Raw genomic sequence first — 23447 nt, forward strand, 5'->3', positions numbered from 1 at the left:
CTTGGCATAGACAAGTGAGCACCTCCAGTGCTGCATCTGTTTGTTGAACCATCTCAATTGATATTCCATCAATTCCTGGAGCTTTGTTTTTCATCAATGCCTTTAGAGCAGCTTGGACTCCTTCCTTCAGTACCATCGGTTCCTGATCATATGCCACCTCTTGAAATGGTTGAATATCGGCTAGTTCTTTTTGGTATAATGACTCTGTGTATTCCTTCCATCTTCTTTTGATGCTTCCTGTGTCGTTTAATATTTTCCCCATGGAATCCTTCACTATTGCAACTCAAGGCCTGAATTTTTTCTTCAGTTCTTTCAGCTTGAAAAATGCTGAACGTGTTCTTCCCTTTTGGTTTTCCATCTCCAGCTCTTTGCACATGTCATTATAATACTTTACTTTGTCTTCTTCAGAGGACCTTTGAAATCTTCTGTTCATTTCTTTTACTTCATCAATTCTTCCTTTTGCTTTAGCTGCTCGATGCTCAAGAGCAAGATTCAGAGTCTCCTCTGACATCCATCTTGGTGTTTTCTTTCTTTTCTGCCTTTTCAATGACCTCTTGCTTTCTTCATGGGTGATGTCCTTGATGTCATTCCACAACACGCCTGTTCTTTGGTCACTAGTGTTCAATGCATCAAATCTATTCCTGAGATGATCTCTAAATTCAGGTGGGATATACTCAAGGTCATATTTTGGCTCTCGTGGACTTGCTGTGATTTTCTTCAATTTCAGCTTGAACTTGCATATGAACAATTGAGGGTCTGTTCCACAGTCGGCCCCTAGCCTTGTTCTGACTGATTATATTGAGCTTTTCCATCGTCTCTTTCCACAGATGTAGTCAATTTGATTCCTGTGTGTTCCATCTGGCAAGGTCCATGTGCATAGTCACTGTTATGTTGGTGAAAGAAGGTATTTGCAATGAAGAAGTTGTTGGTCTTGCAAAATTCTATCATTTAATCTCCAGCATTGTTTCTATCACTAAGGCCGTATTTTCCAACTACTGATCCTTCTTCTTTGTTTCCAACTTTTGCATTCCAATCGCCAGTAATTATCAATGTATCTTGATTGCATGTTCAAACAATTTCAGAGTTCAGCAGCTGATAAAAATCTTCTATTTCTTCATCTTTGGCCCTAGTGGTTGGTGCTTAAATTTGAATAATAGTCGTATTAACTGGTCTTCCTTGTAGGCATATGGATATTATCCTATCACTGACAGTGTTGTACTTCAGGACAGATCTTGAAACTTTTTTTTGACGATGAACACGACCCCATTCTTCTTTGAGTTGTCATTCCCAGCATAGTAGACTATATGATTGTCCGATTCAAAATGGCCAATACCAGTCCATTTCAGCTCACTAATGCCTAGGATATCGATGTTTATGCATTCCATTTCATTTTTGATGATTCCCAATTTTCCTAGATTCATACTTCGTACATTCCAGGTTCTGATTATTAATGGATGATTGCAGCTGTTTCTTCTCATTTTGAGTCATGCCACATCAGCAAATGAAGGTCCCGAAAGCTTTACTCCATTCATGTCATTAAGGTTGACTCTACTTTGAGGAGGCAGGTCTTCCCCAGTCATCTTTTGAGTGCCTTCCAACCTGGGGGGCTCATCTTCCAGCACTATATCAGAGAATGTTCTGCTGCTATTCATAAGGTTGTCACTGGCTAATGCTTTTCAGAAGTAGACTGCCGGGTCCTTCTTCCTAGTGTGTCTTAGTCTGGAAGCTCAGCTGAAACCTGTCCTCCATGGTTGACCCTGCTGGTGTCTGAATACTGGTGGAATAGCTTCCAGCATCACAGCAACACACAAGCCCCCACAGTATGATAAACTGACAGACACGTGGGGGTCAACAATTTTAGGAGGTAACATATGATCAAGAATATATAGTATTGAAGGAAGTGGTCCAAGCTGCACTGAAACGATTGGGGAAAAACAAGGCTCCAGGAATTGACAGAATACCAACTGAGATGTTTCAACAAATGGATGTGTTGCTGGAAGTGCTCATTCACCTGTGCCAAGAAATTTGGAAGTCAGCTACCTCGTCAACCGACTCGAAGAGATCCATATTCATGCCTAGTCCTAAGAAAAGTGATCAGACTGTATGTGAAAATATTGAACAATATCATTAATATCACATGTAAGCAAAATTTTGCTGAAGATCATTCAAAAGTTGCAGCAGCAGTATATTGACAGGGAACTGCAAGAAAATCAAGCTGGATTCAGAAGAGGACATGTAATGAGGGATATCATTGTTGATGTCAGATGGAACCTGGCTGAAAGCAGAGAATACCAGAAAGCTGTTTACCTGTGTTTTATTGACTACACGAAGGCATTCGTCTCTATGAATCATAACAAATTATGGATAATATTGGGAAGAATGGGAATTCCAGAATCCTTAATTGTTCACTTGAGGAACCTATACATAGATCAAGAGGAAGTTGTTCTAACAGAACAATGGGATACTACTTGGTTTAAAATCAGAAAAGGTGTGTGTCAGGGTTGTATCATTTCACCATACCTACTTATTCAATCTGTGGAAACCCTGGTGACATATCGGTTAAGAGCTACGGGGGCTAACCAGAAGGTTGGTGGTTTGAATCCACCAGGCATTCCTTGGAAACCCTATGGGGCAGTTCTACTCTGAGCTACAGGGTCACTATGATCCGGAATTGACTCAATGGCAATGGGTTCTTTTTTTGTTTTGTTTTGTTTTTGGTTAATCAATCTGTATGCTGAGCAAATAAACCAAGAAGCTAGAATATATGAAGAAGAATGGGGCATCGAGATTGGAGGAAGATGACACAACTTTGCTGGCTGAAAGTGAAAAGGATTTGAAGCACTTATTGATGAAGACCAAAGACCACAGCCTTCAGTATGGATTTCACCTCAACATAAAGAAAACAAAAATCCTCACAACTGGACCAGTGAGCAACACCATGAAAAATGGAGAAAAAATTGAAGTTGTGGGGATTCATTTTACGTGGATTCACAATCAACACCCATGGAAGCAGCAGTCAAGAAATCAAAAGATACATTGCATTGGGTAAATCTGTTGCAAAAGACCTCTTTAAAGTTTTGAAAAACAAAGATGTCACCTTGAAGACTAAGGTGTGCCTGTCCGAAGCCATGGTGTTTTCAGCCACCTCATATGCATGTGAAAGCTAGATGATGAATAAGGAAGTCTGAAGAAGAATTGAAACCTTTGAAATGTGGTGTTGGTGAAGAATATTGGATATTGGATGGATTGCCAAAAGAATGAACAAATCTGTCTTGGAAGAAGTACGACCAGAGTGTTCCTTAGAAGCAAGGATAGCGAGACTACTTCTCACATACTTTGGACATGTTATCGGGAGGGTCATTCCCTTGAGGATATCATGCTTGGTAAAGTAGAGTTTCAGTGAAAAAAAGGAAGACCCTCAACAAGATGGATTGACACAGTGGCTGGCACAATGGGCTTAAGCATAACAAGATTGTGAGGATAGCACAGGGCCAGGCAGACTTTTGTTCTGTTGTGCATAGGATTGCTCTGAGCTGGAATGGACTTGATGGCACCTAACAACAATAGTCTTTATGGAAGCAGATTATCTAGGTCTTTTCTCCCTTGAAGGAGCTGGGTGGGTTTGAACCATCAACTTTTTGGTTAACAGCAGAGTGCTTAAGTATTTGTTGTGCCACCAGAGCAACTCCCATAAGTACTAAAAAAAAAAGTAAAAAATGATAATGCCAATTGCTTGCAAGTATACAAAGCAACTGGAACTCTCATTTATTGCTGATGGGAATTCAATGGGCCTGTGATTTTAGGAAACAGTTTGGTAGTTTGGTATAAACTTAAATGTGACACAGACTGTAAGATCCAGCAATCCTATTCCTACACATTTACCCATGAGAAAAGTAAAATATATTCACATAGCTACCTGTACTTGAATATTTATAGGAGCTATCTTCATAACAGCCAAAAAACCCAGCAACAACCCTTTTATGGATTGAATTATACCCTCCAAAATTATCTGTCAACTTGGCTAGGCCATGATTCCCAGTATTGTGTGGTTGTCCTTTTTGTCATCTGATGTGATTTCCCTATGTATTGTAAATCCTATCTCTATGATGTTAATAAATCCTATCTCTATGATGTTAATAAGATGGGTTTAGCAGCAGTTAAATAGACTCAATCCACAAATTTAATCTACAATTTAAGCCAATCTCTTTTGAGATACAAAAGAGTAAAGAGAGCAGAGAGACTGGGGAACCTCATACCACCAAGAAAGCAGCACTGGGAGCAGAGCTCGTCCTTTGAACTCAAGGTTCCTGTGCTGAAGAGCTCCTAGAACAGATTGATGACAAGGACTTTCCTCCAGAGCTGACACAGAGAGAAAGCCTTCCCCTGGAGCTGGTGCCCTGAATTCGGACTTTTAGCCTACTAGACTGTAAGAGAATAAATTTCTCTTTGTGAAAGCCATCCACTTGTGGTATTTCATTATAGCAGCACTAGATGACTAAGACAAAGCCAAATATCCATCAGCTGGTAAAGGGACAAATTGGTGCATATAGTTAAACAAAGGTGTTTTTATGAACCAGTAACATGGAATGAGCTATTGATAGCTGAAATGACATAGATTAATCTCAGAAGTATTTTTCTGTGTGAGAAAGGCCAGCTTCAAACAGCTACATATTACATAATTTCATTTATAAGATATTCTAGAAAAAGAAAAAAATATATAGAAATCAGAGCTATAGTTTTCAGGGCCTGGGAGTGGGGTTTGACCAAAATGGACAGGGAATTTTTTGGATGTGTAAAAATGTTTTCTATCTGCATTTTAGTGGTGCTTATTCTTTATAATTTTCAAAACTCATAAAGCTGTACATTCACAAAAATGAGTTTGGCTGTATGTGAATTAAATCTTAATAAAATTTAAAAATTTATTATATATAATCATATGCCTATACTTTTAGAGAGATTCAGGTAATTACTGAAAATTTTCTCTTGAGCTAAGTGAAGGGTTTGGAATTGTTTCATTAACTTCTTCCTCTTCATTCTTAGGTATTTCCTATTTTTGTTGTGTTTTCTTTATATGTAATTTGTTTGGGTTTTTCAATTTACCATAAAATAAAAAAAATAATCTGTTCAATGCAGGTTTATTTCTGGAAACAAAGTTCCTGGATCTTCATATCTCTAAGAACACAGCCAGCATTTGGAATCTTCTCCCCACTAGAGGCCACTTTGGATGCTTCTTCTTCACCATAGCAGGTGAGACCTGGAGAGACTGGTGGTGTGGCACCCATGAAGTTCTAACAGCTGGAATTTCCAAATATGTAGCCTTTGAGGTCTGTGGTTTCCATGGCTACTGACATGACCAAATGTGAGTATACTACTGCTTAAAAACAGTAGAACAATTTTAAAATGGGATTGATCATATTAGATTAAAAAAAAATTTTTTTTTCATTATATAACAGAAAGCAATATTATTTTTTCTTTAACACAAATTTTATTTACATAGAATAAATAAGGGTAAGCATATTACAACTTTTTAAAAAGAAACCTTGGTTTTCTTTAGGAGAAATGAAGAAATGTGGCCACATCAACATAAAAACTTGGTGGACTTATTGTGGTTAGACAATTGTACCTGAAATTTTACCACAGTGACTTATATACAGATGTGTGCTTAAAATTTAGATAAATGATCTTTATGGATTTGTATCAAATGGACAAATGAGCCTCAAAACTAATAATCTAGGTTACATATTTGGTACTTAACATCTCTTAATAATCTAGAATTATAAATAAAGTATCAAAAGCTAGACATCTAACAAGGATCAAGTAACAATAATGTTGTTGTTGTTAGGTACCTTCAAGTCAGTTCCAACTCATAGCGATTCTGTGTACAACAGAACAAAACACTGCCCAGTGCTATGCCACCCTCACAATTATTGCTGTGTTTGAACCCACTGTTGCAGCCACTATGTCAGTCTATCTTGTTGAGGGTCTTTCTCTTTTTGCTAACCCTCTACCTTACCAAGCATGATGTCCTTCTCCAGGGACTGATCCCTCCTGATAACATGTCCAAATTACGTGAGATTAAGTCTCGTCATTCTTGCTTCCAAGGAGCATTCTGGCTGTACTTCTTCCCAGACAGGCTTGTTCGTTCTTCTGGCAGTCCATGGCATATTCAATATTCTTCACCAACACCGTAAGTCAAAGATGTCAATTCTTCAGTCTTCCTTATTCATTGTCCAGTTTTCACATGCATATGACGTGATTGAAAATATTGTGGCTTGACTCAGGTGCACCTAAGTTTCCAAGTGACATCTATGCTTTTCAGCTCTTTAAAGAGATCTTTTGCAGCAGATTTGCCCAGCGTAATGTGTCATTTGATTTCTTCACTGCTGTTTCCATGGGCTTTGATTGTGGATCCAAGCAAAATGAAATCCTTGACAACTTCAATATTTTCTCCGTTTATCATGATGTTGCTTATTGGTTCACTTGTGAGGATTTTTTTTTTCTTTACTAACTAGCAATTGATAAACATACCAGTTTCTGCATTAAGTACACCATACTCAGTACATATAGAATTACCATGTATATGTATATGTGTATACGTATGTATAAGAACTATACATATATGGATCCCTGCTGGCTGCTAGGCTGCTAACCAAAAGTTTGAATCCACCAGCTATTCCTGGGAAACCCTACGGGGCAGATCTACTCTGTCCTGTATGGTTGCTATGAGTCAGAATCGACTTGACAGCAACAGGTTTTCTATGTATGTAATGTTACATATTTATGCATATATATATAAATTGCTATTTTTTTTCAATTTTACAGTACTCTTATGCTATCAACATTTAGGGAGAAAAAAGGATGTTTTAAAATATAGTTAATGTTAAGACGTTTTGGTATATTTGCTTATTATACATTAAATTTACATAAGTACAGGTAGTTCCCAATTTATGACTTATTCCAATTATGATGAACTGTACTTATGATCGTCCTTTTTTTTTTTGAACATTTTATCGTTAGCTGTATGTACTACATACAATGTTGCAGCACATGATTTACTGATGTTATTCTCAGATGTTTACTCAAAGACGTTCAATTTTATGATTTACTGTTCAAAACATTGCCGAATAGTAGGTTATGGCCTGGTCTATGATGAAGTCAGTTTCAGTGGTGTCAAGACTTGTAATGGATAGATAGTTGGGCAATGTTCAACTCTAATGTCATACAACAATTGAACTGCACAAGGATCTGACAGCCGTGATTCCAGCTTCATTGTGCCAACAATGACGCCCACTTCATTGCAGACTGGGCCTAAAGCTTGACCTTATTCAGTGTTTCATACCATAAGAAGCATCAGTTGTTAATCTGAAGCTGAGCTGTTCAAGTTTCTCTAATTGTAACACCTGCATTGCTTAAACCCCCAACAATATCTAGCAAAAGAACTCATGCCATGGAAAGTTCTAATCTAAAAAAGGTGAGAAAGGCTGTAGACAAGGATATAAAGACAAAGATTATTAAGGCCTATGGTAACCAAAGAAAGTACGCGAAACGGCACATGAGGAGCGAAACAGCACGTGAGGAAGGACTGTCTCATTCCACCATTTTGATAATCATTGTGGATAAGAACAGGATTTTGGAGGCAGTTAAGGACAGACTGGCATAAAATGGACAATTTTAACAAAGAATAGGCAAGGGCCAATCCACAGATGGAGAAGCTGTTGATGATTTGGATAGAAGACCAAATCCAGAAGAGGGTTCCCATAAGTTTACTGAAGATGCAAGTGAAAGCGTGCAGCCTTTTTGAAAAGCGGAAATAACTGCAAGGAGAAGACTGCTGTAAGGACTTTAACAGTAACAAGGGTCGGTTTCATGGCTTCATTGCAGATTTGACTTACTTAACATGCAGACAACTGGAGGAGCAGAAAGCTCTGATGTTGAAGCTGCCAAAAAATTCAAGAATGAGCTGGACAAGATGAAAGAGGAAGGAGAGAACTTGTGAAAAAGATAGTGAAAGGGTTGGCTGAAGTTTGTTCTAAACTAAATCAGGGACTTCAGTTGCTTGCAAACATGGACCTAAACACTGATAACTTCGCTAAAGTAGATAGATTCAGGAAGTAGTGAGATTTTGCTGAAAAATATGTGAAGGAAAAAAGAAAAGGGCCATACAGACAACTCTTATTAGTTTTCTGACTAGAAACACCATCCTTTACCCAGAGATAATCCAGATGATTCAGAACCTTACACAAATGGAGTTCCTACTGCAACTGACAAAATGCCCACTTTATCCAATTCTCCTTCATTATCAGAGTAAGTTTTTATGATTTGTGTATTTTTTATGTATGTATGCATGTATGTACTAAAACGTATCTGTAAGTTTATATGTAATTCTTCCAACCCCCAAAGCCAAAGATCGGATAGTAAAGGGCAATACTAAGGAAAATTTTTAAAAATGAGATATTTGACTTGTGTCAGAACCAACTTACAATAGAATTGTTGGAACAGATCCCCATTATAATTCAGGGACTATCTGTAGTATAAAGTATAGTATAACTCTAAAAGACAAATGAGCTTTGTGAGGAAAAATGTCAATGCGTTCAGCCCAAGAAATTTGCCTTGTGCTCATCAAACCGCTTCTGGACCGTTATGTAAATAGTTGATCACAAAATTTTCATAATTACTGATAATCTATAGAGTCTTTAATTGAAGGTGATACCTTCCCTTTCATACCCTTGAGATAATATATTGAGGGTGTTTGATAAAGAGGGCAGGAAGTAAGAATGAATAAGGAAGAACATGTGGATTTGAGGACAATTTCTCAAGTCATCAGATTTCACACTGACAGGAATCCAGGGTACACTTTCTACTAGGCGACCTTGAGAAGGCTGAAAAAAGCAAAGGCAAATCCCTAACCAAGTGGAAATGCTTGAGTTGCTCAGCAGACCATGGTGGAAGGACTAAGGAGGCTGAGGGAAGTGGACATGCAAGAATGGATATATTGTGTTAGGCCAAATGACACTTCAGAGGATGGTGTCCCATGAGAAGACCCAGAAGGCACACTATTCACCCAGAAAATTAATGATTTGCTGGTTAGAGGGGCACCAATATCAGTAAGAAGTTCAGCGGTGGCTCCTCTGCAGGGCAGGGCTGGCAGGAAGAGGAACAGTTAGCAAGTTGAAGTAGACTATCCATAGGAGTGATGAGGCCCAAAGTAATAGAAGCCAGGCAACAGAATATAACTTTCAAAAGCCAGAGAGCTGACATTGTCATTTGACCAGCAAGGTCAGAAAGAAAGCCTGGAAGATTTGATTTAGGCCATACCACTGATACCTGAGGGTGAGGTGAAATAAGAATAAATGGTGGAGGAGGGTGAGAATGAGTTCTAGTTGTGTCCTCAAGAACAACTTCTGTGTCCCATTAATCTCTGTCTTCTAACCTTCTCCCGGGAGGAAAGGCCCTGAGAAATCATGTAGGAGATGCTCCCTGAACCTGTGTGGAGAAATCAGTCTGTGTGGTGCAACGCATGGATGGGGGTGATCACGGAAATGCCCTGTAGACTTCAGTTGCATGGGGCATACTTGAGAGGCAGCTTCATCTACTTCATTCTGTATCCGCCACCATATTTGCACCAAGGCTTTGATTCCTACAGGATACACTCAGCCAATAGCTAAGAACAGCAGAGGTTCTAAGGCAGGCTCCCTCCTGCAATACTCAGGACTCCTCTGATGGGCAACTCTGGATTGAGCAATCTGTTGGTAAGTCCAAATTCTCTTAGAACTGCACTGCTGCAGGTGTAGGCTCTGCCCACCCACTCTTCCTTCTTCACTACCCTCCTTCACAGGGTTCAGAATGGCATCATGATCTGAAGACATTTCTCAACATCTCCGTTTCCTTCCTCTTTTTCCCTCCCAAATATTCCCCATAATATATCTCTTCCACATCTTATCACATTTGTTGTCCACTTCTTGAAGGATCTGAAACAATACAATGGTTTCGAGCACAAAGCATTTTTTATTGCTATTTATATTGAGTTAGTAATCAATTAGAGATCCTGAGTGGTGTAAATGGTTAAACAGTCAATTACTGGCTGAATAGTTGGTGGTTTGACTCATCCAGATGTGCCTAGGAAGACAGGCCTGGATATATTCTTCCAAAAAGTCACAGCCTTGAAAACCTATGAAGCTGTTCTACTGTGTACACATGGGGTCACCATGAGTTTGAAGCAACTCAATGGCAACTGACAACAACAACACTACTTATGAATGAATGATCATAGTGTTATTCCAACATGGGAGCTTTTTTCAGTCCTTTGTCCACGTAAAAACCGATTTGTACCTCCAACCCTCCACCCATTTTCATCACCAACGAGTCTAAGCTTGCCAAAGGACACGTAGGCTACAGGGCTTTTAAACCAAAAAAAAAAAAAAAACATTGCCGTCAAGTCAATTCCAACTTAAAGCAACCTATAGGGCAGAGTAGAGCTGCCCCATAGGTTTTCCAAGGAGCAGCTGGTGGGTTTGAACTGCTGATCTTTTGGTTCCCAGCCAAGCTCTCAACCACTGAGCCATCAGGGCTTTGCAGGGCTTTTAGGTTGGTAAAAAATAGCAAAAGCATTGACCAGCTACAGCAAATCTCTGTTGAGCATTTTTAAGGGTACATTTTAATTCACTCCCCATTTTAATATAACCTTTTTCACTACTCAGCCCTCAGTGGAGTTTGGAGAAGAGCAGATCAGCATTCTCCCAGAAACAGACTTTCAAGAAAGTTTATACGAGAACATTTAACATTTCCTCAGACTCACATAATTCAGGAGGTTAGGTCCTGCTGGTAGTCCCTTAACCTTTCATAACTGTGAAAGGACAAAGCTTTTGAAAGAAAATAGCTAATGTAAACATTAGTCAATTAATTATCATTCCAAAAGAAAGACAGAAGATGTTTTTGGGACTTATGATACTTAAAGTACAATCTAATTCATGATTTTTTTTTTTTTAACTATAGCACTTATCTAAGAAATGTCTAGCCCCTTTGGAATATTATATTCAAATCACGAGCATTCTCTCTCAACCTCAAGTCATGTAAATACACCAGAAAAATACCAAAATCTAACTTATGTAGAGATAATATTAATAATACTTATTATTTCTTACTATATCCCATCATTCTCTGTGTGTATTGAGTATACACACAAATAAAAAAATGCATGGATTCCATTTTCAGAAGTTCTGCTACGTACACATTTAAGACATTACTGTTTGCACGTTACAGTTTTCAGCTATGAACTTGAATGCAGTAGTCATAACACTCTCTTTTACAGTCCATCTGAGGTTATGCACACCTACTTACCCCCATCCAGAGAAAAATCTTTATCATGTGCAAAAAGTGCTTTTTCTTCAATCAACCAAAAAAGACATGCATTCTATTTGTAGATGAAATTTATGACAGAAAATACTGGAAAAGTCATTATCATCTAGTCTATAACCCTACTAATTTTAAAAGCATCAGTCAGCCATTCTAGTTTTAAAGTAAATCCAATGTAGTTGAAGAAAATATACAAGCACAGTTTTTAGTGGCCCCATTTTCCTCAGCCACTTAGGTTATATTGCAATTTTCAGCCTTGTTCAGTGTCCTGAAATATATGCTGTGTGTTAATTAAAAACACACATGGCAAAGGATATAAGAAAAGACCAGGCCAATTTAATAAGAATAAAGTTAAGGAATTACATTTCAGTCTAACGATATCACATACTCCACATTTCCTCTAAGAACTGTTTGATGCCCTAATTAACTAGCCATTAGTGACATCAACCCTCGGCCGGCTTTAATCATTGCCTAAACCTACAGCCGTGGATCACTAACTACTCTCCCAGGCACATAAATTACCTCAAAATTCCCCTCTTCAGTTAGAGTCCGTGAAAGCCACTTACAGTCCACGTTTTTGCTATACCCAAGGGAGCAAATGGAGGAGCGTTCTGAAACCCAGAATTGTAGCGCAATACCTGGCAATTACCAAAGGGATTTTTGTATCAGCTAAATTAAGTCAATTAAATTTAATGCTGACAATTCATTTTTTATATACTCAGAAATCACATTATGTCCAGAGGGGGAAAATGCCAGTGAAAAATAACTGCTGAAGTCATAGAGAAAAAAGAAATTATTAGTCCATCTTATATCTCAAAATGTCTCAACAGATGAGAAGAATAGAAGTAGCATCAATGATTGGGGTAATTCAGATCCATTAACTAGGTGATAGAGGGGCTCTCATCACATGTTTCTCATCACAGAATTTTATACAGTCTTCCCAGTTTTAAGTCTTCTCACTCTGCTTATTCACCAATAGAGAGTTTTCATTAGAGAATATTATTGAATTAACCTGTGAAGGAATCTGTGAATCATGTGGCATTTATCTATGTATACTTCTAAAATAAATCATTCTTCAGATGCTTATCCTCCCAGTATAAGAGCTACCCTCCACGCATCTATCAGTTTGTCGTACTGTGGGAGCTTGTATATTGCTATGATGCTGGAAGCTATGCCACCGGTATTCAAATGCCTGCAAGATCACCCAAGTCGGACAGATTTCAGCCAAGCATCCATACTAACACAGACTAGGAATAAGGACCCGACAGTTTACTTCTGAAAAAACTGGTCAGTGAAAACCTTACGAATAGCCATGGAACATTGTCTGGTATAGTGCCAGGAGACGAATCCCTCAGGTTGGAAGACACTCAAAAGACGACTGGGAAAGAGCTGTCTTCTCAAAGTGGAATCAACCTTAATGACGTGGGTGGAGTCAAACTTTCGGGGCCTTCATTTGCTGATACAGCATGACTCAAAATGAGAAGAAACAGTTGCAAATATCCCTTAGTAATCAGAACTGGAATATAAGAAGTATGAATCTAAGAAAATTGGAAATCATCAAAAAATTAAATAGAATGAATAAAGATCAATACCCTAGCCATTAGTGAGCCGAAATGGACTGGTATTGGCCATTTTGAATTGAGCAATCATATGGTCTACTACGCTGGGAATGAAAACTTGAAAAGGAATGGAATTGCATTCATTGTCAAAAACAACATTTTAAGATCTATCCTGAAGTACAACGCTGTCAGTGATAGGATAATATCCATATGCCTACAAGGAAGACCAATTAATATGACATTATTCGAATTTATGCATCAACTGCTAAGCCCAAAGATGAAGAAATTAAAGATTTTTTCCAACTTCTGCAGTCTGAAGTTGATCAAATATGCAATCAAGATGCACTGATAATTACTAGTGATTTTGCAAGACCAAAGACTTCTTCATTGCAAATACCTTTTTTCACCAACATAAATGGCAGCTATGCACATGGACTTCACCAGATGGAATATACAGAAATCAAATCGAATACATCTGTGAAAAAAACACTGGAAAAGCTCGATATCATCAGTCAGAACAAGGCCAGGGGCCGACTGTGGAACAGACCATCAATTGTTCTTATGCAAGTTCAAGCTGAAACTGAAGAAAATCAGAGCAAGTCCACTAGAGCGAAAGTACGACCTTGAGTATATCCCACCTGAATTTAGAGACCATCTCAAGAATAGATTTTATGTGTTGAACGCTAATGACTGAAGATCAGACGAGTTGTGGGATGACATCAAGGACATCATATGTGAAGAAAGCAAGAGGTCATTAAAAGGACAAGGGAGAAAGAAAAGACCTAAATGGATATCAAAGAGATTCTGAAATCTGTTCTTGAACGTCGAGTAGCCAAAGCAAAAGGAAAAAAATTATGAAGTAAAATTGTTGAACAGAAGGTTTCAAATGGCGGCTCGAGAAGACAAGTATTATAATGACATGTTCAAAGACCTGGAGATAGAAAACTAAAACAGAAGAAAACACCCGGCATTTCTCAATCTGAAAGAACCGAAAAAAAAATTCAAGCCTCGAGTTGCAGTACTGAATGATTCTAGGGGGAAAATATTAAATGACCCAAGGAACAACAAAAGAAGATGGCAGGAATACACAGAGTCACTGCATCAAAAAGAATTGGTCGATGTTCAACCACTTCATGATGTAACATATGATCAGGAACCGATGGTGCCGGAGGAAGAAGTCCAAACCACACTGAAGGCATTGGTGAAAAACAAGGCTCTGGGAATTGATGGACTACCAATTGAGATATTTCAACAAATGGATGCAGCACTGGAAGTGCTCATTCGTCTATGCCAAGAAATTTGGAAGACAGCTGCCTGGCCAATTGACTGGACATTATCCATATTTATTACTATTCCCAAGAAAGCTTATCCAACCTAATGGGGAAATTATCGAACAATATCATTAATATCACATGGAAGCAAAATTTTGCTGAAGATCCTTCAAAAGCAGCTGCAGCAGTATATCAACAGGAAACTGCCAGAAATTCAAGACAGATTTAGAACAGGATGTGGAACCAGGGATACCATTGCTGATGTCAGATGGATCCTGGCTGAAACCAGAGAATGCCAGAAAGATGTTTACCTGTGTTTTATTGACTATGCTAAGGCATTCAACTGTGTGGATCTTAACAAATTATGGACATACCAGAACACTTAACTGTGCTCATGAGGAATCTGTACATGGATCAAGAGGCAGTTGTTCAAACAGAGCAAGGGGATACTGCATGGTTTAAAGTCAGGAATGCTATGCATCAGGGTATTCAATCTGTATGCTGAGCAAATAATCCAAGAAGCTGCACTAGATGAAGAAGAATGGGGCATTAGGATTGGAAGAAGACTCATTAACAACTGGTGTTATACAGATGATACAACCTTGCTTGCTGGAAGTAAAGAGGACTTGAAGCACTTACTGATGGAGATCAAAGACCATAGCCTTCAGTATGGATTATACCTCAACATAAAGAAAGTGAAAATCCTCACAACTGGACCAATAAGCAACATCATGATAAATGGAGAAAAGATTGAGGTTGACAAGGATTTCATTTTACTTGGATCCACAAAAACAACCATGGAAGCAGTAGTCAAGAAATCAAAAGACACATTGCATTGGGCAAATCTGCTGCAAGAGATCTCTTTAAAGTGTTAAAAAGCAAAGAAGTCACCTTGAGGACTAAGGTGTGCCCAACCTAAGCCATGTTGTTTTGCCTCATGTGCATGCGAAAGCTAGACAATGAATAAGGAAGACCGAAGAAGAATTGACGTCTTTGAATTGTGTTGCTGGCGATGAGCTGGAGCCAACTCAACAGCACCTAACAACAACAACATAAGAGCTAACCATCTTCCTGGACTTCTAGGCTTAAACCCTGGGAGACTTGCCCTACACCTTACTTCTCATTCTACTCATTGCGATCAAGTTGATTCCAACTCATAGTGACCCTGTAGGACAGAGTAGAACTGCTCCATAGGGTTTCCAAGGCTGTAATCTTTTTGAAAGGAGCCCTGGTGGTGCAGTGATTAAGTGCTCACCTGCTAACTGAAAGGTCAGTGGTTTGAAACCATTGGTTCCATAGAAGCACGATGTGGCAGTGTGCTTCATTATACATTATAGCCTTGAGAACCCTAGGGAGAAGTTCTCCTCTGTCCTGTAGGATTACTATGAGTCAGAATCAACACAAAGGCAGAGGGTTTAACCCTTAAGGAAGCCAACTGCCACATCTTTCTTCCAAAGAGTGGCTGGTACAGGCAAATCATTGGCCTTTCCGTTAGCAGCCAAGCGCTTAACCACAGTGCCACTAGAGCTCCTCACTTCTCACCCTACCTCTCACTAATTACTTATTCCTGCAATATTCACTGAAGTAGTAGATTGTGTTTTATATATTTTTTAATTGTCACGATGTGTAAAGCATCTGGGTTTTTACTCTATCCGTAAGCTAAAATGTTAGCTTTCGATAGTTTTAGAAATACTGGCTGATTCCTTAGTAAAAAATGAAAAACATTATCACTCATAGGAAGCAGAAGCCAAAATATCAGGTTAATACACACATCAGTTCCATGTGTCCTGATTACCACCCAGGGTGATGCAGGTGGACTAGCTATAGTCTGCTTACTCAGTGGGTTTCATTATAAGAGAGGAAAGCTTGAGCCTTATTAGCAGCTCATGATATAAACAAGCCTGTTCTTTGTCTGAAGGGAAAGGTCACCTCATCCCTCAAGTTTGGGCCCTGAAAATAAAGCTTTGAGAAATGGCCTGGACAAGGAATATTCAGGTCCTACCCATTCTAGACATGTTCATTGACATGTAGAAAGTAAGGCCCCCATGAAGAAGGGTCACCCAACACTAGTTCCCATGACACCATCCCAGCAGGTCTTGTGATTACCAGGTTCATAGGTGATTTTCTTTTCTTTAAGATCTCCAGGTATTAGGTATCCTAGAAAATATAGCCACATTAATAGCCAAAAAGATTATTAATAATATTGTCATTTCTCATTCAAAACTATACCTAGAGTGATAATCACAAGTATGATATGTGTGTGTGTGTACCTATATACATAGATATAAGGTAACGAGCCCAGGTGGTGCAATGAACAAGTCCTCAACTGCTAACTCAAATATTGGCAATGAGAACCCATCAGCAGCTCTGCAGGAAAAAATGTGGCAGTAAGCTTCCATAAAAGATTACAGTCTTTAAAACCCTATGGGGCAATTCCACTCTGTCCTTTCAATAGTTTACTACCAGTCAGAATTGGTATGACAATACTGGGTCTTTAAGGTATATATAGGGTCCCTGTATGCACAGTTTCCGCTTGACTTTAACCGAAAGGTTGGCAATTCAAACTCACCTAGCAGCACCAAGGAAGATAGTCTTAAGATCTGTTTCCCTAAAGATTTTTGTTGTTCATAAGTGCTGTTGAGTCAGTTCCAACTCTTAGTGACCCTTTGTACAGCAGAACAAAATGCTACCCAGTCCTGAGCCTTCCAAATCCTTGCTATGTTTGAGCCCATTGTTGCAACCAGTGTCAATCCATCACTTTGAGGATCTTCCTTTTTCCCTGACCCACTACTTTACCAAGCATGATGTACTTCTTCAGGAACTGGTCTTTCCTAATAACATGTCCAAAGTAAGAGAGACGAAGTCTTGCCATCCTAGCTTCTAAGCAACATTGTGGTTATACTTCTTCCAAGACAAATTTGTTCATTCTTTTGGCTGTCCTTGTTATAATCAGTGTTGTTTGCCAACACCATAATTCAAACACATCAATTCTTCTTTGGTTTTCCTCGTTCATTAATCAGCTTTCACGTGGATATGAGGCAATTCAAATTACCATGGCCTGGGTCAGGGGCACCTTAGTCCTCAAAGTGACATCTTTTCTTTTTAACACTTTAAAGAGTTCTTTTGCAGCAGATTTTCCCAATGCAATATATTGTTTGATTCCTTGACTGCTGCTTCCACAGGCATTGGTTGTGAATCCAGGTAAAAATGAAACCCTTGACAACTTCAGTATTTTCTCTATCATGATGTTGCTTACTGGCCCAATTTTAAGGAATTTTGTTTTCTCTCTGTTGAGGTGCGATTCATACTGAAGGACGTGGTTTTTGATTTTCACCAGTAAGTTCCTCAAGTCCTCTTCAGTGTCAACAAGCAAGGTTGTGTCATCTTCATGTCACAAGTTGTTAATGAATCTTCTGCCAATGCTGATGCCACCTTCTTATTTGTATAGTCTGGCTTCTCGGATTAATGGCTCAGCATACAGATCAAATAAGTATGGCAAAAGGATATAACCTTGATGCACACCTTACCTGATTTTGAACCATGCAGTATCCCCTTGTTCTGTTTGAGTGACTGCCTCTTGGTCTATGTACAGGTTCCTCCTGAGCACAATTAAATGCTCTGTAATTTTCATTCTTCACAATGTTATCCATAAGTTGTTATGATCCACAGTCAAATGCCTTTGCATAGTCAATAAAACACAGGTAAACATCTTTTTGGTATTCTCTGCTTTCGGCCACGATCCATCCTACGTCAGCAATGATATTCCTTGTTTCACATTCTCTTCTGAATTTGGGTTGAACTTCTGACAGCTGCCTGTTGACGTACTGCTGCAACCACTTTTGAACGATCTTTACCAAAATTTTACTTCTGTGTGATGTGATATTAATGATATTGTTTGATAATTTCTGCATTCTGTTGGATCACCTTTCTTTGGAATAGGCACAAATATGGATCTCTTCCAGTTGGTTGGCCAGGTAGCTGTCTTCCAAATTTCTTGGCATAGACGAGTTAGCATTTCCAGTGCTGCAGCATCCATTTGTTGAAACATCTTAATTTGTATCCTCTCAAATCCCAGAGCCTTGTTTTTCACCAATGCCTTCAGTACAGCTTGGACATCTTCCTTCAGTACCAATGGTTCTTGATCATATGCTACCTCCTCAGATGGTTGAATGCTGACAAATGCTTTTCAGTACAGTGACTCTGTGTATTCCTTCTATCTTCCTTTCTTGCTTTCTGCGTCGATTAATATTTTGCCCAGAGAAACCTTCAATATTGCGACTCAAGGCTTGAATTTTTTCTTCTGTTCTTTCAGCTTGAGAAATGCCAAGCATATGCTTCCCTTTTGGTTTTCTAACTCCAGGTGTTTACACATTTCATTTTAATACTTTGTCTTCTTGAACCACCCTTTGAAGTCTTCTGTTCAGCTCTCAGAGTCTCTTCTGATATCCGTTTTGACCTTTTTCATTCCTTCCCATCTTTTTAATGACCTCTTGCTTTCTTCATGTATGAGGTCCCTGATGTCATTCCACAACTCATCTGGTCTTCTGTCTTTACTGTTCAATGTTTCAAATCTATTCTTGAGATGGTCTCTAAATTCAGGTGGCATATACTTAGGGTCGTGCTTTGAATTTCGTGGACTTGTTCTAATTTTCTTCAGATTTAACTTTTACTTGCATATGAGCAATTGATGGTATATTTCTCAGTTGGCCCTTACCATGTCATGACTGATGATATCGAGCTTCTCCATTGTCTGCTTCCACATATATAGTCGGTTTGATTCCTGTGTATTCCATCTGGCAAGATCCACATGTACAGTTGCCATTTATGTTGTTGAAAAAAGTATTTGCAATGAAGAAGTCTTTGGTCTTGTAAAATTCTATTATGTGAAGTCTGGCATCATTTCTATTACCAAGGCCATCTTTTCCAACTACTGATCTTCTTTGTTGCCAACTTTCTCATTCCAATCAACAGTAATTATCAGTGCATCTTGATTGCACGTTTGATCAATTTCAGACTGCAGAAGTTGGAAAAAAATCTTCATATTTGGCCTTAGTTATTGGAGTGTAAATATGAATAATAGTTGTATTAACTAGAGGACCTTGTGGGCAAATGAATATTATCTTATGAGCTACATCATTGTACTTCAGGATAGACCTTGAAGTGTTCTTTTTGCCGATGAATGTAATGCCATTTTTCTTCAAGTTGTCATTCCTGGCACAGGAGACCACATGATTGTCAGATTTAAAATGGTCAAGAACAGTCCATTTCAGCTCACTAATGCCTAGGATATCGATGTTTATGCGTTCTATTTCATTTTTGATGATTTCCAATTTTCCTAGATTAGTACTTGTTACATTCCAGCTCTGATTATTAATGGATGTTTGCAGCTGTTTCTTCTCAAATTTGAGTTATGCCACATTAGCAAATGAAGGTTCAGAAAGCTCGACTCCATTCATACCATTAGGGTCCACTCTACTTTGAGGAGGTAGCTCTTCTCCAATTGTATTTTGAGTGCCTTCCAACCTTAATGGTTCATCTTCCAGCACTATATCAGACACTGTTTCACTGCTATCCATAAGGTGTTTACTGGTCAACCCATTTTGGAAGTAGACCACCAGTTTCTACTCCCTAGTCTGTCTTAGTCTGGAAGCTCCACTGAAACTTGTCTACCATGGGTGACCCTGCTGGTATTTGAAATATTGGTGGCATAACTTCTAGCACCACAGCAACATGCAAGCCACCACAGTATGACAAACTGACAAGTGAATGCCCTAAAGATTACAGCTGAGAGAATTCTATGGAATAGTTCTACTCTGTAACACATGAGGTTGTCATGAGTCAGAACTGACTCAACAACAGGTTATTTTTGTTTTGTTATGTTGTTAGGTACCATCAAGTCTATTTCGACTCATAGCAATCCTATGGGACAGAGTAGTACTGCCTGTAGGGTTTTCTAGGCTGTAATCTTTGCTGGAGCAGATAACCAGGCCTTTTCTCCCAAGGAGTTGCAGGTGGATTTGAACCAAAAGGTTAGCAGCCAAGTATGTAATCATTGCATCACCAAGGCTCCACACACACACACACACACACACACACACACATATTTGTCATATATGTATACTTGTCATATATAGGCCGTGTATATACATATAAATATATACATATATACACACACATATACATATATGTGCACACACACACACATATATATATGGGTGGGTTTGAACTTACAATCTTTGGGCTGGTAGTTGAGTGTTTAAAGGTTTGTGCCACCCAGGGAATGAATGTGTATATATATAGATATATATATAGATATCTATATATATCTATATATATATCTATCTATATATATATCACATGAAGACATCTTCCTTCTTAAACTACAGTGTCTATGAGACTGTGTAAATTAAAAAGCCTTTCCTTGGAAATGTTATGAACTCAGAAGAAAATTTAAGTAACATCAGTTTTATTAAAGAGAGGTACATTTATTAAAGACAGGTATATTCTTTTGGGGATATTGAATATAAGTAATCAGTATTTTATTATCTCCCTGAATTACTTAACACTTAAAGTTTTCAAAATATAAGAGAAACACCCCAAATCAAAACTGTCCTCATTGCTCTGATGTGAATCAAAGCATATAATTAAAATTTCACATATTAATATGAAACCTTTTTAGAAGTCTAATATTTTTTATCAGGAAATCTTATTTGAGTATCTAGTTTGTAGAACTGTATCGCTTTAATACAATTAAAAAATGGAGAGGCCAAAATAATTTCTCCATCTACGCAAGCTTCCCACTCCCTAGTTTTATTCGTGTAGTTATTTATCTATGGGTTAGCTCCTTATTTTGGGGATGATGTAAAGGATCAAAAATGAAATTAATAACATTCTTACCTAAGAACATTCATTTGCATACATCATCTAACTGGTTGTGAACACATTTTAATTCTTCATAGTTCAGTCTTAAAACAGAAAGTGATATTATGAAGCGTGATCTTGATTTACCGATCTGCTTTTCAGTACTGTCTGTATTTCTGAAAAACTCTAAATACTTCCTGAGCATCTAGTGACTTGAGATACTGCATGGGTGAATCAGGAAACTTGACATTTATCCAAAGTGTTTCCTACTTTCTGAGAATAAGCTGTCTAGCCTGATATTACATTCATTTAATTGCTTCTCTCCAGGATTGTACTGGAGCGTGCACATGATGTGTTCATTTATTCCACAAGAAAGAGTGCTATTTTTTTCCCCAAAGGATGACTGAGATACATGAAAATCCCTGCAGACTCTTAATATACCTCAGCCTGTTTGAAATGTAACCGAATGCTTGCATCATTGATAACTTGCCACATTTTTAGCTTCAGTGGTCCTATTTATTTGCTCTTGAATTATTTTTGAAGGCCATTTTATGTAACTTTGCAACTATATTAAATATTACCCCAAACTTTGGAAGTGTGAATTAACCTCCTGGAGTGGGTAAAACTCCCCATGCTATACTCTTCCATTTTTTCCCTATACCCTCAATCCAGCCACCCAAATGCAGAAAATGCTCTCTTCAGTGCGTTTGAGAATGAGCCTTTGGGTGGGTGGTGAGTCCAAGGGTGCCTTCTAAAGAAGGAGGATTAGCAAATATTTATCTGCCTTGTGATAACAAAGAGGTGCGATGATCCTTGTTACTGGTTTTACACTGCATAGTTTAACACTGTCTCATCATATTTATAGTATATCAGCATTTCATAAATGTTGAATCTTCTGTACCTAAAAGCTAGAGAGCAGTATTTTTCTCTGGAAATAAAACATTGCAGATCACTTATAAAACTTTTTATTTAAAACGTATTTTCTGTGTTTGTCAAGCAATAGCAGAAAATGAAGGTTTAGGCCCTGATTTAAAGCAAACTTATAAGGCTTCTGGGATCCATTGTAAAGCTTAGAGCCAGCCAGCAATCAGCCATCACCACACAAATGAGCCACGCCTGGGGAGTGACACCTGGTGGGCAGGGCTGACACAGGGAGCCAGCATGGGGATTTCGGGGGTAATGGAGTAGTTTATCATGGTGGTGCACGCTAGATACATAAATCCACAGAAGGCTAGGCTATAAAGAGTGAATTTTATTATATTCAATTTTTAGAAAAAGAACAGCTAAACACAGTATTCAATTTTTAAAGGCGCTTCTTTAGTATTTAGTGTGGTAGCTCCGTATTTAGGATTTTTGGGGAAAAAAAATACAGGAATAATATGTAACTTTTCTAAGTCAGAAAATGAACTATTATTTTCTTCTTTTTCAAGCTAAAGAAAGAAGTTTGAGGTGCTGATTTTGAGCTATAAAAATGAACTATCTTTTGTATTATAAATGTCATGAATATATCTTTTGTATTAGCAATGTCATATATATATCACTTGGGGCATAATGAGCTGGCTTACTGCCAAATTGAATAGGTGGTTAATGTTTCTAAACATGTAATTTTTTTTTTTCTTAATTTTAACTGCCTTTTCAGAATTAGTGATTCTGAGTTCCCTTAAATTCCTCAAACCTACTCTATGGAATTGTTAAACTAAATGAATAAGAGAATTCGTAGGTTTTCAAATGGTCTCCCAAATCTAATCTATCACGTATTTCAGCGCTGTTGGTTACCTCATACTCTATACTTCCTTGGCTTCCACAGTCCACAGTATTTCCAAAACCTTGATCTAATGACCAAAGGTCTGTTGATTATTTCCTCTGGGATGTCTCATGAGTACTACAAACTCAATTGCTCTCAGGCTGCGCTTTTCTCTCTTAAATGTATCCTTATTCTTCCATGTCATCGTACCACTATCCATCATCTATTCTACAACCCCCATCTTCTTCCTTTTCTTTAGCACATATCCTATCTATGAAAAAGTCTATGCTTCTTCTCATATGAATAGTCTTCTTTTCATCTCTACTAATGTTACCTAACCTTGCTTGTGTCTTTTCTTATCTGCTTTGTTGCAGTGTTCCCTGAAGTGTTCTCTTTCCCCCAGAGCCACTGAAATGTACTAGAAACAGATCATGTTCCTATTTTTAAAATCAAGCATATCTACATATTTTTTAAAACATAAACCCTGACTCCCTTAACTTGTCCCATAAGGTCCCCCAAAACGTGATATCTATCTCAATAATCTCATGTCTTGCCACCCAACCATCTCCCTTTCTCAAAGCCTCGCATTTTACGTTTCTGTGAAATTGAACTACTTGTTCAATGTCTATCATGATTCACTTGTTGGCTTTATTATCAGAT

Source organism: Elephas maximus, chromosome 11 (genome assembly GCF_024166365.1).
Source record: "Elephas maximus indicus isolate mEleMax1 chromosome 11, mEleMax1 primary haplotype, whole genome shotgun sequence".
In the NCBI taxonomy this organism is placed as follows: domain Eukaryota; kingdom Metazoa; phylum Chordata; class Mammalia; order Proboscidea; family Elephantidae; genus Elephas; species Elephas maximus.